General features: G+C 40.3%; 1 protein-coding gene across 4 annotated transcripts in view; it reads left to right on the forward strand.

The window, feature by feature from the left end:
• The first annotated feature begins 5,406 nt into the window (after positions 1-5,406).
• The window catches only part of TAB2 (TGF-beta activated kinase 1 (MAP3K7) binding protein 2), a 67,885-nt gene continuing 53,438 nt past the window's right edge, over positions 5,407-19,853 (forward strand). Inside the window, exons 1-2 of one of the 4 annotated variants that reach the window (XM_062572367.1) lie at positions 5,440-5,479; positions 8,265-8,376. The gene's annotated coding sequence lies outside the window, so the exon portion shown is untranslated. Of the gene's footprint in view, positions 5,480-5,835; positions 6,096-7,702; positions 7,726-8,264; positions 8,377-19,853 lie in introns of those variants that run through there. The other 3 variants (XM_062572366.1, XM_062572368.1, XM_062572369.1) reach the window with 3 other exon arrangements.

Below are 19,853 nucleotides of genomic sequence, written 5' to 3' on the forward strand. Positions count from 1 at the left end.
GGTTTCCTGTCTCAAATCAGAAAGTCATACCTGTCCAGAAAAACCCTTAAGCCCATTCTTTGCCTCGGGTTTCAACATAGCATAAAATCTAAGCAAGTGGTGGAAAGGTATCCTGAATAAAGATGGACTTTTGCAAGAGTCTACGTGTTTTGTTGAATCAAGGCCTTAAAGACATGTAGTGACTATATAATAGTATTCTATAAATCTTAAGAAAAAGGGAAATGTGTTTTATCATTAATTTTTATTGAATTTCTCACAAATCATACGAAATAGTGGATTTCGGAAGAAATATAGCCAATATTTCTTCTGAAGTGTCTTGGAGTCTCAAATGATCTTGGCTTTCTGTATTTTATTTCAGTGAGTTATTAAAAAATATTTTAATGGAAGAAGCTAAGGTAGCATAAAACAATACCAAATTTTTCTCACTAGTAAATTGTGACTTAGCTCTATGTCACGTGAACATATATGGGTTTACATTCATACATTTATTTTTTTATTTATTCAAAGCACTGAAAGATCTGTAAATTGCTGATGCTATCAACAATGCACCTCTTCCAATGTAGTCAAAAGACAGATTTAGTAAAGCAATCTGTCCCAGTATAAAAGTCATTATTTAAAGAACTTAAGAATAACTTTGGCTGGGCTAAGATATTTTCCTTTGAGTTTAAACAGTCTTCCAAGGCACTTCTGATCAATATAAATGAATCGGGTTTTTTAAGTTGTTACTTGAGGGAAAAAAAATCCTATTGAGTCTCCAAAAATACATTATTTTGTTATGTCAGTCTAATACATAACCTACAATTACGTTCCTCTATAACATAGCTCATTATGCTCTTCAAATTGAAATGCCAGAGTTGACTGTCTCTCTCAATGGATTTCCCTTATGGAAGGGCTTTATCCCAGTCTTTCTAGGCTGCTAGAACTCAGGAACCACTAAGGCACCTCTTAATCATATCCTTATCTCAAATGTCCTGTTTGCTCTCTATTCCTAAAGAGATGAGCTGTTAGAAAGTAAAAAAGCTGTTATCTTGAAGAAAGGAAGGGAGCAACCTGGAAAACCAGGGGAGCCTCAACAGTGATAGTGTAGCTGTTGACTGTGTGCTTCACTGTGAATTGAAAAGAAAAACATCAAGATACAGTAGGTTTTTAGAGCTGCAAACACATGAAATTTGAACAATCAGAGTTCATTATAATTTCTGAATAGCTGAATCTCTGAACTGAAATCCATTCCTTTACCAAAACAATTTATTCTACTTGAATGATTATACTGATTTGTTATTTTAGGTAATTTACTGCATAAATTCTGAGCTCTTAGAACTAATATTTCTTATTAGAAAATGAAGTGTTTTGCTTTTGTTTTGTTTTTAAACCAGACTTAGAACTACACTGACATTTAAAACAAAGAAAAAAAATAATAATTGAGAATATTGATGCTGCAGCTTTCAACACAGTCCTCCAAATAAATGTGAATAGCTGGGCTATTCCTGCAGTGGAAATAAAAAGGCTTTTGTTTTGTTTTGTTTTAAGTATACACAGTACAAGCACTTGGGGAGGGAGAACAAGCTGTGAGAACCTTAACTTGAACAAAACCACCTGTGTATAGATCACAGATTTGACTTTACACTGCTGCAGAGTTTGCTTTCAAATCCAGCAATATCCACTACTCCACATCAGTCTGGGCAAATGCTGCACTATGGCAGACAACTGATAACTTTTAGATAGAACAGAAAAAGTACAATGTGTGAGTCCCGTGAAATAATACGAGTTTCAATTTCATTGGCATGTTATTGGCATCATTTCTAAATGTTTTATAGGAAAAGCTGTGGCTGCAACCTCAGACAGAGAGCTTTCAAGTACCGTCTTTAGGTCAGTGAATGCTACCTCTGTTTTGTCAGTCTGACGACTGACAGATCTTCTGTCTCAAAGAATGAAAAAGAAATTGCCAGGTCAAGTGAAAAGTGGTGATTTTAAAGCTGTCAGTTCCATCTTTTTTTCATTGTGGGAAATTAATTTTAAACTCAGTTTCAAAAAGAATTAGGCCAGTTCTTGTGGACTGGTTTTTAACTGTGCTTCTTTTCTTACCTCTTCTAAAAAGAAATCTCAAGATGTTAGAGTATCAGAAACGTCAGCACTAAGCTGACAGAATTGACTGTGCTTTCCAGAAACAGCTTTTCTGTACAATATGTTTAAAATAATTCCCTGATCTAATTTATATTTTTACTCTCCAGCAGTGAAGAATATAAACAGTCTGATGAAGGCTTTAAAAACACAAACTCTTACCTTGTATGGCCAAAAAAATGGGATACACACCGGTAATATTTAAAATCTGCAGCAAAAGAAGGAAGGCTCTGAACCTTCAGGACTGCTGAGCAGGCTGCTCCCTGCGCCTGACTGATGACTGAAGCTTTGTTAAGAGTTACACCCAGATTTTAATATTAGATATTACTTCTCCTCCTACTTCTTGTTACAGACACATAGGAAACTGATTATTTTCTGAATCTCAGTTAATGTACAAAACAAGATTCTGAAATATATTGTTCTTTGACTTTGGAAACGTGCTAAAAATGATTTCAAAATAGTTGCTAGAGAAAAGAGAAGAGCAATTTTAGCTACAGGCCCAGACTTAGCTGTAGTGTGAATAGAAAGCCTGGGAAGATGACAAGAAGGACTGTGCAACTCAGTCACATGATCTGCTGCTTAAGCACTGCAGTAAATATTGCTGATGGAGCAGGGAGAGACTGTCTTTCACTCTCCTGTGGTAAATCCCTGTTTCAGCAACTGTAGGCAAAAAGGGTCAAATATTTAATTTAGTATTAAACTTAACAAAATAAACTCAGTTTCTAGTGCACAATACACACTTATTTGAGTATACTATCATATTTGTTTGAAAGGTCAGGTATTGCTTAGCATAGTTTGAAATAGTTGTGCAGGAAAAGTTGAACACCAGTCTGCTTGAGCAGACAACTGGTTAGAGCCATGAATTGCAAAAGAATTGTATAAATATATACGAACAATTAGGGTGGCCCAGCACAGGTATAGTTCTCTGTAGTCTGATTTTTTCCATTGTGTCTTCTTTCTAGATGTTCCATTGCACATTTTTGCAACAGACTATACTCATTTCTGGCTGTGTTTTTTCAGAATTGGAAAATGTAATTGGAAAATACAAATTTCAGCAGCTCCTCAGCCCTGTATAACCTTAAGACTGGGGCTTGGCTTAAGCATGGTGAACTTTGGACACATATATTTCATGTGTCATATTGCTGATGTTCAAAGGATCTGTAAACTTCTCTGCATAGTACATGAAAATGATTAATTCCTACTGGAGCGTATATTTCATAACTATATTTCTATATTTTGAAAGCAAAACCCTACCTTTTTTTTCCCATTTTGTTTCCTCCAAATATAATATCTCACCATTAGACATGTTTGTATTGTGTTCTCTCCCCCTTCCTACTTAAAGGCTAATCTCTGCTATTACTTACCCTGGAATTCTATCTTTATGATGATTTTAACTACGTGCAGGTGAGAGAGGTTTTTTTTAAATGTTAATACCTTCATTTGGAAAACACATTTTTAATCATTTCTGAAAATATCCATTATTGTATTAGCAAAGTCAACTTTCTTACAAATAACAAGACACTTAGCCTAAATAATGTCACAAATAATTTAATACCTAACTAATGCATCTGCTAGTTTTTCCTTAGTTTATTTATGTCATTTAATCTTATAGCTGTCAATAGACCAATTTGACAGCTGATGTCTTAGGAAGAAACTATGGACCACCATAGTTTTTCTCACCACACCATTGCAATGGATTGCACAGCTCTTAAGGTTTCAGGGTGACTATGGCCTTCCTATGTAGCTCCTTTCACATATCTGTAACGCTCTGGAAATCATTCGTGCCTGTGGCAATTACAAGATGGAAAAAGAAACTTCTTTCTTTTTGCTGATTTATTCACAGTACCACTGTTGTATGGGGAAATCTCAAAGTCCCACCATCTCTCTTTCCCTGCCAGGTTCTAGATTGCAGGTTTTCAGAGAGTTTCATTCTGCTACAGATGGCAACGATTATTTTTGAAGTATTTTGGTCTTTAGCTGTACAATACAGACTAGGATTAGCCAAGAATGAAAATATAGACTGTCCTTTGTCAGACAGCATGTGTCAGCATCTGCTAATTGTAGAGAGAACGTAGGAAGAAAGTAAAGGGAGTGGGAAAGTGGTGTAATGCTTGTTATGGGTTATTTGGGTATCACTCCCAAATCCCCAACTGATTTACTGAATGATTTTACAAACACATCAGAACACTGTTTTTTTTTTCATTTAAGGTGAAACTTACTTAAAGGAAATATAATAATACTTAAGGGAAATACAAAGACCTACTCGAATGCCCCACTGCAGTCAAGGGCATCAGCCTTCCCATCTGCGGGGGAGTCCGACCCACATCTGACGGGTCGGACTAGGCTGTGCTGTACCTCTGTGCGACGATGGAAACACTGTGTCCTGTGCAAAGCTGGCAGCTCGGAGAACGCACCAGTCCTCCACACTGAGAGCTCCTGCCACTCCCCCCTCAGAGTTAGTATTTCAGGTCTACTTTTTTTTTTTTTTTTTTTTTAATTCAACTTTTCCTCTCCTCTTCCCCTCCCCGCCCCCAGCAGATGCTACCCTTTCCGGTGGCTGCGCTTCTCCCCTCAGCCCATTTTAACGGGTATTCCGCCCTCGAGGCGGCCGTTACCGCACGCAAGCCGGGCGCGCGCACGGCGAGGGCCGCGCCGGGCCGGGCCGGGCCGGGCAGCGGCGGCGGTGTCTCCGCCCCCGCCCCGCGCGGCAGGGCGGCGCCTCCCCGCGCAACCCCCGCACGCGGTGCGGCGCGGCGGTGCAGCGCCGCAGCAGCAGCAGCAGCAGCAGCAGCAGCAGCAGCAGCAGCACCGGCAGCGGCGGCGGCGGCGGCGGCGGCGGCGGCGGCGGCGGCGGCCTCGCCCCCGGCCCCGCCCGCCCACCGCCCATTGGCGCCCGCCCCGCCCCCTTCCCCCGCGCGCCGCATCCCGTTAGCCCTCGGGGCAAGGTCTCGCGATGCTGTGCCGCCGCCGCGGCCGCCATATTGTGGCACTATTTTGATTCGGAGCGCAGCGAGCGGGGGGAGGGGGGGCCGGGAGCGGCGCGGAGCCGGAGCGGTTCCAGCTGAGGACGGGAGCGGCGCCCGCAGACACCCACCCACCCGCCCACCCCGGCCTCCCCGCTTCGCCCGCCGGCGGCGGCAGCACGGACACCCCCCTTCCCTTCCTCCTCCTCCTCCTCCTCCTCCTCCCCCGGAGCGGGACGGCGGCGGCGGGAGGCTGCGGAGTGGGTCGGGTCGGCGGGGTCCCCCCTGCCGGGCGGAGGCGGCGGCGGCGCTGGTGGCGGTGGTAGTGGCGGCGGCTGCCCTGGTGGGGGAGGCGGCGGAGGAGGAGGCGGAGGAGGAGGAGGAGGAGAAGAAGAAGGGTAAGGCTGACCCCGCCGAGGCGGGCCTGGTTGCGCTTCCCCGGGCTGGTTTCCTGGCGGGGCTGCCCCCATCCCTCGGGGGCTACAGAGGGAGGCGCGGGGGGCTGGCCCGGCCCGCAGGCCCGAGAGGGGCCGGGGGCCCGAGGCCGCTGACCCGGCGGCTCCCGGAGCCCCTGTCCTCGCCCCGGGCTTTGCCAGGGCGAGGGGAAGGGAGGCCTCTGCACGGGGGTTGGGGGGGAACGGGGGGCAGCCCCCAGCGTCCCGCTCATCCCGGCCCGGTGAGAATCAGCCCCCTCGGCGGGGAGGGAAGGGGAAGCTGCCGCCCGGCGGGGTGTCCAGCGAGAGGTGGAAAATTATTTTTCTTCACGAGGCGCCGAAGCTTCCCCCATGCGGGGAGGGATCCGGGTGCGTGTGTCGGAGGGAGCGGGGCACCCCGCTGAGCTGCGTCCCGCGGGCAGAAACGGGCTTCCCCGGCGCCGGCGGGAGAGGAAGCAGCTTGCCAGCAGGCTGGGCTTGCCTCGCCGGGGGACGGGGTGGCCTGGCGCGTGGCAGGTGACAGGTGTGAGTGCGCGGGGCCACACTCCGCCATTTGAGGATGAGTAACGAAGTGTCAGAGGTGCGATTTTTGGTGTGTGGTGTCTTTGGGGGGGTTGGCTGAGTTTGATTCCATATATAGTATATTTGGGACGTTAGTTTCCATTATTCGAGTTAGTTTAATAGTTGAGTAGAAATTCTTGAAATGTTTCTGATAAGAGGGGTTTTGAAGAGAAGAGATGGATACAGTTTCACTTCTTTTCTGTTTTATCCCTCTGTAAGACCTGGGAACACTGTGCAGAGGTGTCTTGTACTTTGTCTCATTCATTGAAAAGCTCATGTTAAAAATTTAAATGCTAAGTCCTGTTAGATGTTGTAAGGCCTTCAGGGCAGGGACTCTGTGTTCTTTGCACTTCACCTAGTAGCACAGCGGGCCGTGGTTTATGCCCAAGACATCTAGGTGTTTCCATATTAGTGGTAGCAAGCACAAATGAAAAAAAATACAATCAGAAAACAACACGTTTGAAACCTAATCCTTGCTGTGCATGGGTTTTTGGTGCCTTGATTTTAAGGTATTTGACAGACTGAATAAAACTGTTTCTGAAGTTTTAACCATAGAACAATGAGAATGGTGTTGTATATAATACTTGGTAGTCTCACTTATGTAGATGTTTAAAAAGTGTATATTAAATACTGAGTCATTCTAAAAGGCTATTCAATTTTTTTTGTGTCATAACTTTAGACACTGTAAAATTGTATTGCAGATGGGCTATAATAGCAGGCTAGCAACTCCATAGCAATAGCACTGTGTTTATGATTGGCTTTGATTTCCTGAAATCAGAAATAGTTTTCACTTTAGCTAATGATCTCCCAGATAACCAGGCATTTGTATTTTATATGAATATATTTCAGTTATTCTTTTATTTGGATGATTGTAACTGGGTTTTGTCATACCTCAGAATTCGAATCTTGTATATACCCTTGGTAAGAGGGAAGTTCTGATGACGAATTAGGAGACACATGTCATCAGCTTCAGTAAGTTCTGCCATTTTATTTAAATGAAAGTTTCAGTCACTTGTGGCTGTTAATTTTATCCATATAGTAAACCTATGGAGGCTCATCCATATAAATACTACCTTGAATGGTAGTGTAGCAGGATAAACACTGAGCTGATTTTCAATTAAAAAAAAAGAGAGAGAGAGAGAGAAAGAAAAGTCCTTTTTCTAGTGCTCCTTCACAGAAGAGCCTAGAAGTGGCAAAAAAAAAAAAAAAAAAAAAAGAGAGAGAGAGAGAGAAAGAAGCTGTAGAAGGAGATACTCTTTAGAGTTTGGGTCATCCCAGTTTGGTGACTGAAAGAGGCTTGGTAAAGCGTTCCCTGTTATTATTACATGTAGGAGTGGTGCCATATTTTTGCTATATTACCCTTCCTTACACCAGCTTCTGAAGACTTTGTGAAATGTAAACTGTTTTCCTTTTCAACAACGAGAGAAGCTAGGGTTTTTATATCTACTGATATAAAAATAGAATTCTTGAAAAGGACTGATTTTCCTATGAGAGTATCCCAGTAGAAATTTCTTCTCTTTTCCAGCAGTGACAGGATGGAAGAAAGCAGTGATTCCCCCCCACACACTGTGGCCTTGCCTTGAAGGCTGTGGTCCTGTGTTGTTTTGTAATGGTCTTTGGCTTCACAGATAACTGTGTGCCATACCAAGGTATGCTCTTCAAGCCTTGTAGAAGTATATCTGTCATCTGTTGAAAAGATTATTCTTCTCAGCAAACATATATTTGCTAGCTTTTGGCAAAGTACTGTATGTGAGTAAGTACTTTGAAACATAAAACTGGATTGCTCTTCATCCATTTGCAAGTTGCATCCCCTCTTACCATGAATTCTATTTTGGAAATATTGGAAGAAATAAGTTGGTTAGATATGACCTAGAGTTTATGAAATGACTGTAAATTTAGGACTTGAGGGATCGGGCTGATCTTTTCTGAACTGTTGCGAGTGGAATGCTGAACGATGTTGCTGTTGGTGCTTTTACAGGAAATAGAACAAAAATTCCAGTGATTCAGAACTGGATTTTTTTAAAGCTGTACTCAAAACTCAAATATTTAAATGATTGAAATGAAAGTTAAGCTTTTTCCATTAATATATACAGTGATTCAAGGTTGGTGTTTTGTTTTGTTTTTTTTCTTTTTAACTACATAGTAGGTGATCTCCATTGGATAAGTATATGCTTTCTGTATCCAACAGGAAAAATGCTGGTGGATGCTCTAAGATTTCTTGAACCCTGCTTAACAAACTGATTGTATCCTGCATATTTAAATGCAACTGTGAGAGAGAAAGCAATCAGATTCACAATTGGGTAAGATTTTTTGGTAACTTCTTACTTCAATCAGAAGTTTCAGTGTAGTGATTGTTTCAGTTTGACCCTCTCTTAAGAATGCTTATCAAAAAAATTACTGTGATAATTAATGCTGTCTCTAGCAGAAGTTTTTGCAGACCTATCTAATAATTACAACTCTAAGTAAAGTTGGGAACTTTTTTTATTATTATTAAACTCTATACACCTGCCCAGCAAGCTCATACAAAAAGGTATTCCAGACAGAATACAGATGTTCTTTCTAGCTATACTATGCTATCTTTGGATTTCCTTAATCGGTAGTAGTCAGGTTATAGTCAACCAAGTGAAGTTACTTGGCATAATTAATATTGTGATCTGTGCTGTGCATACATGATATCTTGGTATTCTTGGAACTTTGTATGTTGTTGAATGAAAGGGATCTCTAAAGATTTTGTTGCTGTTTGCCTGGATGTAGTTAGGGGTTTTTTGGATGTGTGTTTTAGGTATTTTTTTGGTGTCAAGAAATCAGGTATAAGTTAGGGTAATGTGCTAAATAGTTTTATCTATGTTAACAAAGTTATACCTGGCTGCAGATTTATATGAAAAAGATTTTCTTGATTAAAATCTGTATTATATTCTTAGACAAATGCTCTGTATAATACATTTTCCATATTGCTATAAAACTGATATCTCTTCTATTCTGACTGTAGATGAAGATCGAATTTCACTCTCTTTAAGGATGAGTGGTTTAAAAATCATACAAATCCTGGTTTTATACTATGGGTGGAATTTAATTTTTCCTTTATTTAAAAATCAATGTTTCAGAATGGATGTGACATTTGTACTCTCATTAGTGTTTAAAACAGTGTTAATTCAGAAACATCTAATGGCAGTTGGAAAAAAAGAGATCTCTACTGGTTACATGTAGTAGATTCTAATGCTTTAAAAAAAAAAAGAGAGAGAGAGAGAAAAAAAGCCTGCATCTGTATTAGCCATTGTATTGTTACACTTTCTAGAATTTACCTCCCCCCCTAAAAAAAAAAAAAATCCAAACTATTATATATGCTCAATTCTTTTACAGTTTTCTTAGGTTAGTATTTGAATTTTTATCCAAGTAACCTTAAGCTTATTCCACAATTAATGAAATCTGGTGTTACATGTATGCTGACTGGTTGGGCTGCTGGGGCTGCCAATGGAGAAGGCAGAGTTCCACCTGCTTTTCCCTTAATAAAGGCACTAATTTGAGTCTCTTTTGTCTGCGCAGCTGCTAGCTTTCACAAAACTTGTAGAGGCATTTTTATCTTTGAGATTTTTACACCTCCTTTAACATGTGTTTGGTAACGGTCAGTATATTCAAATAGTTACTAAAAGGATAAATAGAAAATGTAAATATTTCTTTAAGAAACCTTACATAGTTAGACGGAAAAGAATTTTTTGTGACTTTAGACTTCTGAATCAACTGTTCACATGTGGGTAAGATACAGGGATATATCTATTTTTTCATGACTTTTTTCTTTTTAAGAGAAGTAGAGTTGCCTTTGAAGAGATTAGATTTCAGTTTTGTCTAACCACTTTCGGGTACTTACTTCAGAGCTCTCAGTTTTTACAGATCCTTTTACACTGTCTTTTTTTTGCCTACCAGGAAGTAGATCAGAAGTAATAAAAAAGCTAATGGAGAAGCATAAGGATACTGATGGTGATATCAAATTTAACAGATTACTGTTTTTGAGGATTTTCTTTAACATTTAAATGTTACTCCAGACTGTAATTTGGCAGTTTATATTGTGCATATATGTATAGTCATATTTAATTTGCTTTTCAAAAGACACAAATCTTGAGCAGTTATGTTTTTTTTCAGTCCTATACCTTAGTAAAATTTGAACTCATCAAGTAATTTCAGCAAGGGGAAAATTAGCCACAGGACAAGGTCTCAAACACCTTAAGTTTAATAATATTTAACAAGCTCTGTTAAAATAGATGGTTTCACTGAATAAAAAGATCTCTTTTGCAGAAAGTTTGGATAAACTCAGAAGTTACTTGCAATTTGGTCTGCCAGCTGACCAGCAAACATTTGTCTGCTGGGTAAGAATTAGATATGATGTGTGCTACGTCTTTTTAGGGAGAAGTTAGAGGACATGAGAGGTTAAGTATATTGTGGCTAGTGCTCGGAAAAGAGGGGTAAGATAATAGGCATTTGGGATAGAGGTGGAATGCGATTACTTGCAACATGGGGGCATGGCAGAAACGGAATGCAAATCTATGGGAAATAGGGCTTTATTAGTTCTGCTATTTATAGGACAATTCCTTTAAGAAAATAGTTAGCAGCAGCTGCTGTTTTTGGTTTACTAAATAGAAATGGTGTTACAGTAGATTATTGAGAAGATGAAGATCACACAGGAACCCAAGTGAGATATGTAAGGTAGCTAAGCAGGCTGCTGGGCTGCTAGGATCATGTTTTAACAGTGCCTAATTTCCAAACAGTGGTAGAAACTCTTGAGGGGTGGGGCTGTTGTTAGATGGTAGGTGGTACAGAGCCTCTTCTGCTGTGTCTGCATGTGTTTGTATAGTTGTATGAAACAGATCCCACCAAAAAACAGTCTGGTTCAACGTGTAATTGCCCAACCACCTATGTGCATATATGTGCACTGTGCATGTAGCAGAATGGGTGAAGAATGTGCATGAGTAAGGGGGGAGTTGTTTAAGCCGGATAAGAAATGTGTATTTCTTTCAAAATACTTTAAGTCAAAAGCCTTGTTTTACTGTTGCATTTTGTTTTGGAATTTCTTTTGATTAACTTGAGTTAGATGTTTGAGTGTCTTGCACTTACAGTACAATTCAGTCATGCCTCTGTAGGCACTTGCATACAATGATCTATTTGATGTTCTCCAGGTCTAATAAATTTATCTGTGAAGATAAGCCATATAAACCTGAAATAGTTTACTTTTTAATATGCTTTCAAGTAAAGATTTTTATATATGTGTGTGTGCATGTGTGTATTTCATTGGACCTTGAAATAAGTATTTATATAGTATACCTCTATCTTATAGATAATGCTAGGAGAAATGGATGAGAACCCCCTCGAATATGTGAAATATACTGCAGCAAATAGAACTGAAGTTTTGTTGTTAGAAGTGCATCTTTTGTTTAGTGGGCAAGAAGGTGCTTTGTTGTTACTAGGTGTGCTTATAGATGACTTAGACAAAGTTGAAGCATTGAGTTTAAGGGTAATTAGGAAAACCTTTGGAGGTTTTTAAAGTGCATTTTCAATGGAAATTGCTTTGTAAGAGGGTTTTTTTAAGGCAACTTGTTTGTTGATGCATCTATTTGTTTATCATTTTTTATCAGTATATTTTCATAACATTTATGTTTCAGCAGTTAACAGAAATACAATAGGCTTCATGTTATCATTATGTGATTCACATATTGTGTGCTTCACATTGTCTTGTGAAGCTGCTTCCGTTAAAATTTTAGTGCCTCATTTTTGCCATTTTTTTTTTAGAAGTACTGCTCTGGTCTTTGATAAACAGGGATAAGATCTTTTTTGCCTCAAACTGTATATTTTAAGATGTTTTGCCTGAAAAATTGCCAATACCAAATTATTAATTTTTATTTATGTTTTGGTATTGGCTAGAGAACTTGAGTTGGATTAGGCCCTGTTGTACAAGGCACTGTGTAAATATTTATTTAATAAGTCAGTCTCAGAAGGGTTTGCAGTACCATGAATAATAAAATGTTTTCCAAGATACATGTATTGAGCTAGACAAAGATATTAAGCAGACCAAGTATTTGTGTTATCTTTTATAGATTATGCTTGTTAGTTCTTCAATCACCTTGAACTTTGTCTGTTTTGATTAAAATTGTTTACTGCAGTATTGTCTTTAATAGCTGTAATTCGACCATTTTGACACGACTTGTGTGAATCATTCAGACTAATCTTGAGAATTATGAAAGTACATGAATTAGAACCTCACTAGCCTATGTTTGTTGGTAATTGTTTAGGGTAGAGGTAAGTCAAGAAATCAGTTATGATAGAGGTAAGTCAAGAAGTTGAGAAAAGAGGGCAAGATACCTGCATGGATGAACAAGGAGCTTCTGGCAGAACTCAAACAGAAGAAGGAAGTGCACAGAAGGTGGAAGGAGGGACAGGCCTCTTGGGACAAATACAGAGGCATCGTCTGAGTATGCAGGGATAGGACTAGGAAAGCCAAGGCCCATTTGGAGTTTAATCTAGCAGGGGATGTCAAGACAGCAAGAAGGGCTTCTTTAAATACATCAGCAACAAAAGGAAGACATGGAAAACATGATCCTGCTGCTGAGTGTGGCAGGGGCCCTGGTGATGAAGGATACGGAGTACACAGAGATACTAAATGCCTTATGTGCTTCAATCTTTACTACTAAGACCAGCCCCCATGAATTCCAGACCCTGGAGACCAGGGAGAAATCTGAAGAAAGGAAGACTTTCCTGTGGTGGAGGAGGATTGGGTAAGAGATCATTTAGGCAAACTTGACGTCCACAAGTCCTTGGATACCCATGAGTGCTGAGGGAGCTGGTGGATATCCTTGCAAGGCCACTCTCCATCATTGAAAGGTCATGCAGATCAGGAAAGGTGCCTGAGGACTGGAAGAAAGCTAATGGCACTGCAGACTTCAGAAAGGACAAAGAGGACCTCAAGAACTATGGGCTAGTCAGCCTCACCTCAATCCCCAGAAAGATGAGGGAACAGCTTGTCCTGGATGCCTTTTCTAAGCATGTGGAGGAAAAGATGATGATCAGGAGTAGTCAGCATGAGCTCACAAAGGGGAAATCATGCTTAACCAATCTGATGGACTTCTGTGGCTGGGTAGATGAAGGGAGAGCAGTGGAGGTTGTCTGCCTTTACTTCATCAAGGCTTTTGCCACTGTCTCCCATAACATCCTCATAGGCAAGCTCAGGAAGTGAAGGCTAGATGAGTGGACAGTGAGGTGGATTTGAGAACTGGCTGAAAGGCAAAGTTCAGAAGATTGTGCTCAGTGACACGAAGTTTGTTTGGAGGCTTGTCACTAGTGATGTCTCCCAGGGGTCAGTGCTGGGTCTGATATTATTTAACTTATTCATCAATGACCTGGATGAAGGAACAGAGTGTACTCCCAGCAAATTGACAGACGATACAGAACTGGGAGGAGCGGCTGATACACCAGAGGGCTGTGCTACCATTCAGATGGATGCCAGCAGACTGGAGAGTTGGGTGGAGAGGAACCTCATGAAGCTCAACAGAGGCAAGTGCAGGGTCTTGCACCTAGGAAGGAATGACTTCATGCAGCAGTGCAGACTAGGGGCTGACCTGCTAGAAAGCAGCTCTGCAGAGAAGGACCTGGGAGTCCTGGCGGACAAGCTGACTGTGAGCCAGCAATGTGCCTTTGTGGCCAAGAAGGCCAATGGTATCCTGGGGTGCATTAGGAAGAGTGTTGCTGGTCGAGGGAGGTGATCCTGCCCTCTACTCAGCCCTGGTGAGGCCGCATCTGGAGTACTGTGTCCAATTCTGTGCTCTGCAATACAAGAGATATGAATCTACTGGAGTGAGTCCAGTGGAGAGCTACAAAGATAATGAAGGACGTGGAGCCTCTCATGAGAAAAGGCTGTGATAGCTGGGACTTTTCAACCTGGAGAAGACTGAGGGGGAATCTTATCAATGTGTATAAGTATCTAAAGGGAGGATGTGAAAAGGATGGGGCCATTCTCCTTTCTGTGGTGCCCAGCTATAGGACGAGAGACAACAGGCACAAACTGAAACACAGGAAGTTCCATCTGAATATGAGAAAACTTATTTATTGTGAGGGTGACAGAGCCCCGGAGGAGGTTGTGCGGAGAGGTTGTGGAGTCTTCATCCTTGGAGATACTCAAAAGCCATCTGGATGTGATCCTGGGCAATGTGCTCCAGGTGACCCTGCAGGAGCATGGCAGCTGGACCAGATGATCTCCAGAGGTCCCTTCCAACCTCAACAATTCTGTGATTCTGCAAGTCAATCAAAGTTGGCAAGTCTGTTTATGTCTATGGTAGTAGCTCATATCCGTGATTTGACAGTCAGAACTTCAGCTGGAATGAGACCTTTCTTGTAAAATTAGTTGAATACAATAAAAAAAAAAATCTGACTGCTAGCAATTTTAAAGCAATGTTATCTATATTCTTATATCTGAGTTAGGCCTGTAATGTATACATTCACATTTACATGCATTAAAGAGTTAATTCTTGCTTTTCTTCAAAAAAGTACATTTTGGTTTTTCATTTTGGTATTTCTTTCCCAGGCGTAAGGAAGTACAGTACTTGTAGGGTTCGCTTCCACAGTTTCTGATGAAGGAGAATAAAATAATTTGTAAACAGCAAGAAAGAACCATCACTTGGACGGGGGAAACTTATGTTTTCCCCAGCCTCTTGTTTCTGGCAGGTGATATGTCAGGCAGCAAGGTTCAGAGAAAATACCCGTTATTTGTTTCTTTTTTCCACATGAGGTTGAAAACCCCTGTGGTTTCCAGGCTGAAAGGAAGACATCAGTTCTCCCAGTAGTACTTTCATTTCTTGCAGCAACTCTGGTAGTTGTCAGATCCTTTTATGCTCTGATTTAGTTCACTGATGTGACAAAACCACTTTTTTTTTTCCCCCTTAACCTGAGAACAAACAGAAGTAGTGTCTGCGGCTTTTTTGTGCAAACACAGGGAGGTAATATTCTGAATAGAAAGTGTATCTTACAGAAGTCTATAGTACCTCTGCTTTAAAGTCTTTGGGGGCTTTAGTGTGGGGAAAGCAAGATTAATTAGCAGCTGAGGAATGACGCTTGATCAGTTTCTTGGATCCTATTGACGGCTCTGAGTAGCATTTGTAATAAATGATTGTTTCTATCCTCATATGGATTACCAAGGACTTTTAAATAAGTACTGGGGATCGGTATGCAACTTGCAGTTCAAAGAATGACCAGTGGGATGCTGGTGGAAGAATGCTTGCTCGGTAGCAGGTAGAAATGTGAAGCAGAGTGAAGTGGCACATTTAGAGTGCAGTTTCATGCATCTGAGCCAGTCTGGTAGCTTGCTGTGACTGAAAGGGAAAGATTTCACTGTTTCTTTCACTGTCATGAGCTCATCTCTGCCAACTTGTCTCATCTGTTTGTGAGTTAGTTCAGTTTATGAACTGGGTAGAAAACTAATCAAAAAAGTGCATTATTGTTTCCATTTGTGAGGTGATCTCATCAAGGAGACTGCCTCCTTCTGGATGCTGGATAGTCATTAGATCAGTTCAGCATTTTCATATAACTGTACACAGGTTGATGTTTCACACTTCTGCAGCAATGCTGGCATGTGGATTTGCCATTCTTTCCTCTTAGTTTGCTCATTTGGCTTGTAGTATGATCCCACAAGTAGATTTTTTTCAATACCACTGAGGTATAGCAAAGTAGAGGAAGGGATAAGAATTCTTTAAGATGATATTGCTGAGGAAAGCCCATGAAGGTGTAGATCTACAGGTATAGTTATGATAGATAAGTGGTAATTCCAGCAAGAATTTGTCTTCCAACCTATCAGTGCAGCTGTTTACAGAGTCACCAGCTGAATCACTTAAATGATGCACATTAAGAGTTAGCCCTTCAAAAAGTAGGACAGGAACTAGCTGAACTGGCTTCTCTAGCAAAGCCTATGTATGTGGGTTCTGACATGCTGTCGGAAATCTTCACTACTGGCGTACGTTGGTGAAAGATGGTAGCAGTGATTTCTTTCTTTCTTTTTTTTTCTTTTCCTGTTATCTGGAGATAATCAAGGCATCTCAGATGCTTTAAACAGGCATACCATTAGTGAGATATAAGATTTGATGCCTGTAAGAATCAAAAAGGTCTTCTCTTTCTCAGTAAGAATGGCTAGAAGGTTTTTTCTTTTAATCTCTAAATGTAGCAGCCCAGTTTTGCACTGCAGTAGGAAATTCTGGTTTCATTGAAACTGGTGAAAAGCTGGCTAATAGACAAGCCAAACAGCTGGGAGGTGGGTAAATTATAGAAAGAGGGAAAGGTTGAGATAATGATTTAGAAAAGAGATGCATCATCAAGTATGAGGAAAGATGTGATTGAAATGATTTAAAAATGGGTGTTTTGTAAAGATACTCCCATTTCACCAGCATACTACAAAGGATTATTATTTGAGCTGGACGAGAGTTAGTTTTTTGTAACCTTTAATGATTATGACAGGAAACTGGTGAATCTATTAAATTGTCATATAATGTGATATTCAGCCATATTAGTGAATGTGAAGCTTCACTTAAAAGTGAGTAAATTAAAATTAGTGTGTAGATATTTTCTTTAAATTGCAGATTTTGGATGGACTTCAAAACAAAGCAGAGTAGTTACTAGTTTGGTCACTGTGTTCAGATTCTGGGCTGACAGGTACTGAACAACTTTTTCAAACTGAAGCTTAATGTAAATGCACATCTGTGTACAAAATTCTGTGAGAAGCACAACTGTTTAGGATTAAGCCTTACCTAGGTGCTGAAGTTGACATTACCTCCTAGTTTTTAATGTTTTTATCATTCTTTTGTTTTATTTTGTTGTAGATTTTAGTTACTCTCTGTCACAGGGAATTTCCTTGTATCTTGAAGTCAAAGTATCACCTAATGGTGTTAGCAGAGTTGATGGAGTTACAGGCTTCCTTCCTGTTGAAACTGGCCAAAAGAACAGGCCAAACTGTAGCTTGTGTTTCTTCAGTGTAGAGCCAATGGCAACTATGTGGAATGTTTTTTCCACTCTCCATCAATGAGTAGGGAACTTCTTGCCAACGTAATGGGATCGAGACCTGCAGCTTGACTCAACATAATACAATTCACACTAGGAAACATATTTTAGCTAGAAAAATAGGCAGGATTATATTAGCATGATTTTTTTTTTCTGCTTAAAAGTTGTTTTCTGGTTTGAAGTCTTTAGGAATCTTGGAGCAAAATGATACTTCAGCTTTATCTGTGTGACTTCAAGCCACTGCCTGCCTGTGATAAGGGCAAGTCATCACCTTAGACTGTCATGTCGATGAATGTTGGAGAATGCCTACAGTGACTTTACAGACTGTCAAAAATTCACTGATTTCAAAAGCACTTTCACATTTTACCTTTAGAGTACAGCTTCTCTGTTTGTCTTAGTTGTGTTTTCTGGCCTATGTGCATTGACCAGCTATGATTTTAAGTTGATTTAACAGAAGCCTAGTATTGCATGTCTTCTGAACTTAAGACACTTTTGTCATCCTATCTGAATCTGTTGTGAGAATAAAACTATTTGTTATTGGAAAGGAATAATACTTATTGATTATTCATTTATGGGGGAAAAATGTACTTTTATCATGAAATTAAAGCACAGTTTTATTCATACTTACGTTCTTGCCAGCTTCTGTGAGAAGTCCACATCTGCATTTTTAAATTAGCCCTGCCCATAACCCACAGCTTAGTATTTTTACGGGGAAAGCATGAGAAAATTGGAATGGGTGAAAATTTGAATCCCTCTCAAATATAAGGTTAAGAATAATAGTTACAAATCTTTTACCACAACATGAAATTGTTCATTTGCTCTTCCAGAAGTTGTCTGCTTCTTCTAACAGGCCTTTTATCTGTGTTGTAAATACAAGAAGCTTATGTTTAAGTGTGAAGAACTATCCAGCCTAGCAGCCTTTCTTTTTCCCCATGGAGTTAAGTATTTCTTATCGCAGGACAGGGGGATCTCAGCTCTATCGGTAGTTTTCTGAAAATACCTGATATCTGGCTTTATCAGTGGATAGAAGAATAAACTTAAACAGTGAGGCTAACAGTTTTTCTTGCTTCTATGTACTCCTGCTACTTTCAGCCTTTAACTCCTTTTGTAGATAAAGGTAAAATAAAAGATACTGTTATATCTTTAAAAAGATGTTTCTTAAAAAATTAAAAGATGAACGCTAAACACTGCTAATTTCCTAATTAAAGTTGTAAGGCAATATAATATCCAGAAAGCACAGAGGAGAGTCAAAATCTGAGTAAGAAAATAAGTGTAAGTGATAAATGGTGCAGGATATTCTCTCATTTTTAGAATAATCTGCAAGTCAGTAACAAAATTTGCATCTTTTTAATAACTAGTGAAATATATTTTTGCTTTTGACATGTGTTGATAATGTTCAAAATGTGTATTCCTATACTAAGGAAGGTTTGTTAGCTGTTGCTAGTTAGTGGTGTTTTAGAAATCCAGCAGCAAAATTTTCCTGAAAGTTTAGTCGGGGGGGGGGGTTGTGTTGTTTTGTTTTGTGGGGGTCTTTTTGTTTCTTTAATGATGATTTATTTCTACGTTTTCCCTCTGCCCTCCTGCCCATAGTTTGCAAGGAAGTGCTTAGAGCAGGAGAAAAGACAGGTATGGAATCTTGGTTCCAATGTTTTGGATTTTTTTAAAATGATGTCTTAACAGTTCCTGGAGATCTAGATCTTATCCTCTAAAGAAAGTAAGGAAAAATAGTTGGGAGCCAGAGGTATAGCTGTTCAGAGATGTCTGTTGCTTTTCTCTCCTTATATCTAAAATATGCTCACTGAAGAAAAGCAACAGGAAAAAGCAAGAAGTTGTACCAGAGCTGCCGTGGCTCTTCCTGTTCGACTATTCTCCATCGGTGTCTGTTCCCTTGTCTTGGTATTATTTTTTTCCAGATGAGTGGGATTTTGTTTGTTCTCTACCCTACTACTAGGAAATCAGCAGAAAATAAGTAGAAACTAGAAGCTTCCTCCCAAGTGGCATGGCACCAGTCTTAGTTCCCAAACTAATGTCCATTAGGACAAAACCAACAGGGAAGAAAGAGAAAACAGCTCCTAGTTTCCATGACCATCCTTCTCTAGCTCCCTTTTCCCTGGCAGCTATTACGTCAAAGTAGTCTTCTGTTCCATAGGACCTTCTGCCAGTGCAGTTTCAGTAGGTGAAGATAACCCTACTTAGACTAACAGCTCAAGTTTATATCTTAAAAGTATGGCAGCACAGCTGTAGGCCTCATGCTAATATGGGTCCCCTTCATTTTCAAGAGTCTTAATTCCCCTTCTAGCAGGAAAATGGACTTGCATTTTCACTCTTTTTTCTATTTCTTTGTTAAATAGTTGAGGATTTTTCTTTCCTACTGGTAGCTTCCCTCTTAGAAATTTGGTATGAGACTACTGAGACTTTTCCACCTGTTCTTGCTTTCCTGGCTGTCTCATCACAGCTGTTTCTAATTAGCTGCTTACAACTCAAGGAAGTAGTTTGTTCTTATTAACCCTTTCTGGGTTGTTCCTGTAGAATTTGTATTTCCCTTCCTTCCTCTTAACTGCTCTGGCCCACATTGCTCCTTCTTTATAACAACTGGCAGGCACTTATCCTGTGTAGTTGGGCCAGCAGTTTCACTTCCTAAATGTTTACTTTAGTGACAAGGTAATGTAAAATCACAAAAGTCTCTTTTGGTGTTAAGTATAACCTTGCCTCTCTCCCTCCCCCAAAATTAATTTCAGGAAAGCCAGGGGAGAGG

This window comes from Rhea pennata, chromosome 3, assembly GCF_028389875.1.
Source record: "Rhea pennata isolate bPtePen1 chromosome 3, bPtePen1.pri, whole genome shotgun sequence".
NCBI lineage: Eukaryota > Metazoa > Chordata > Aves > Rheiformes > Rheidae > Rhea > Rhea pennata.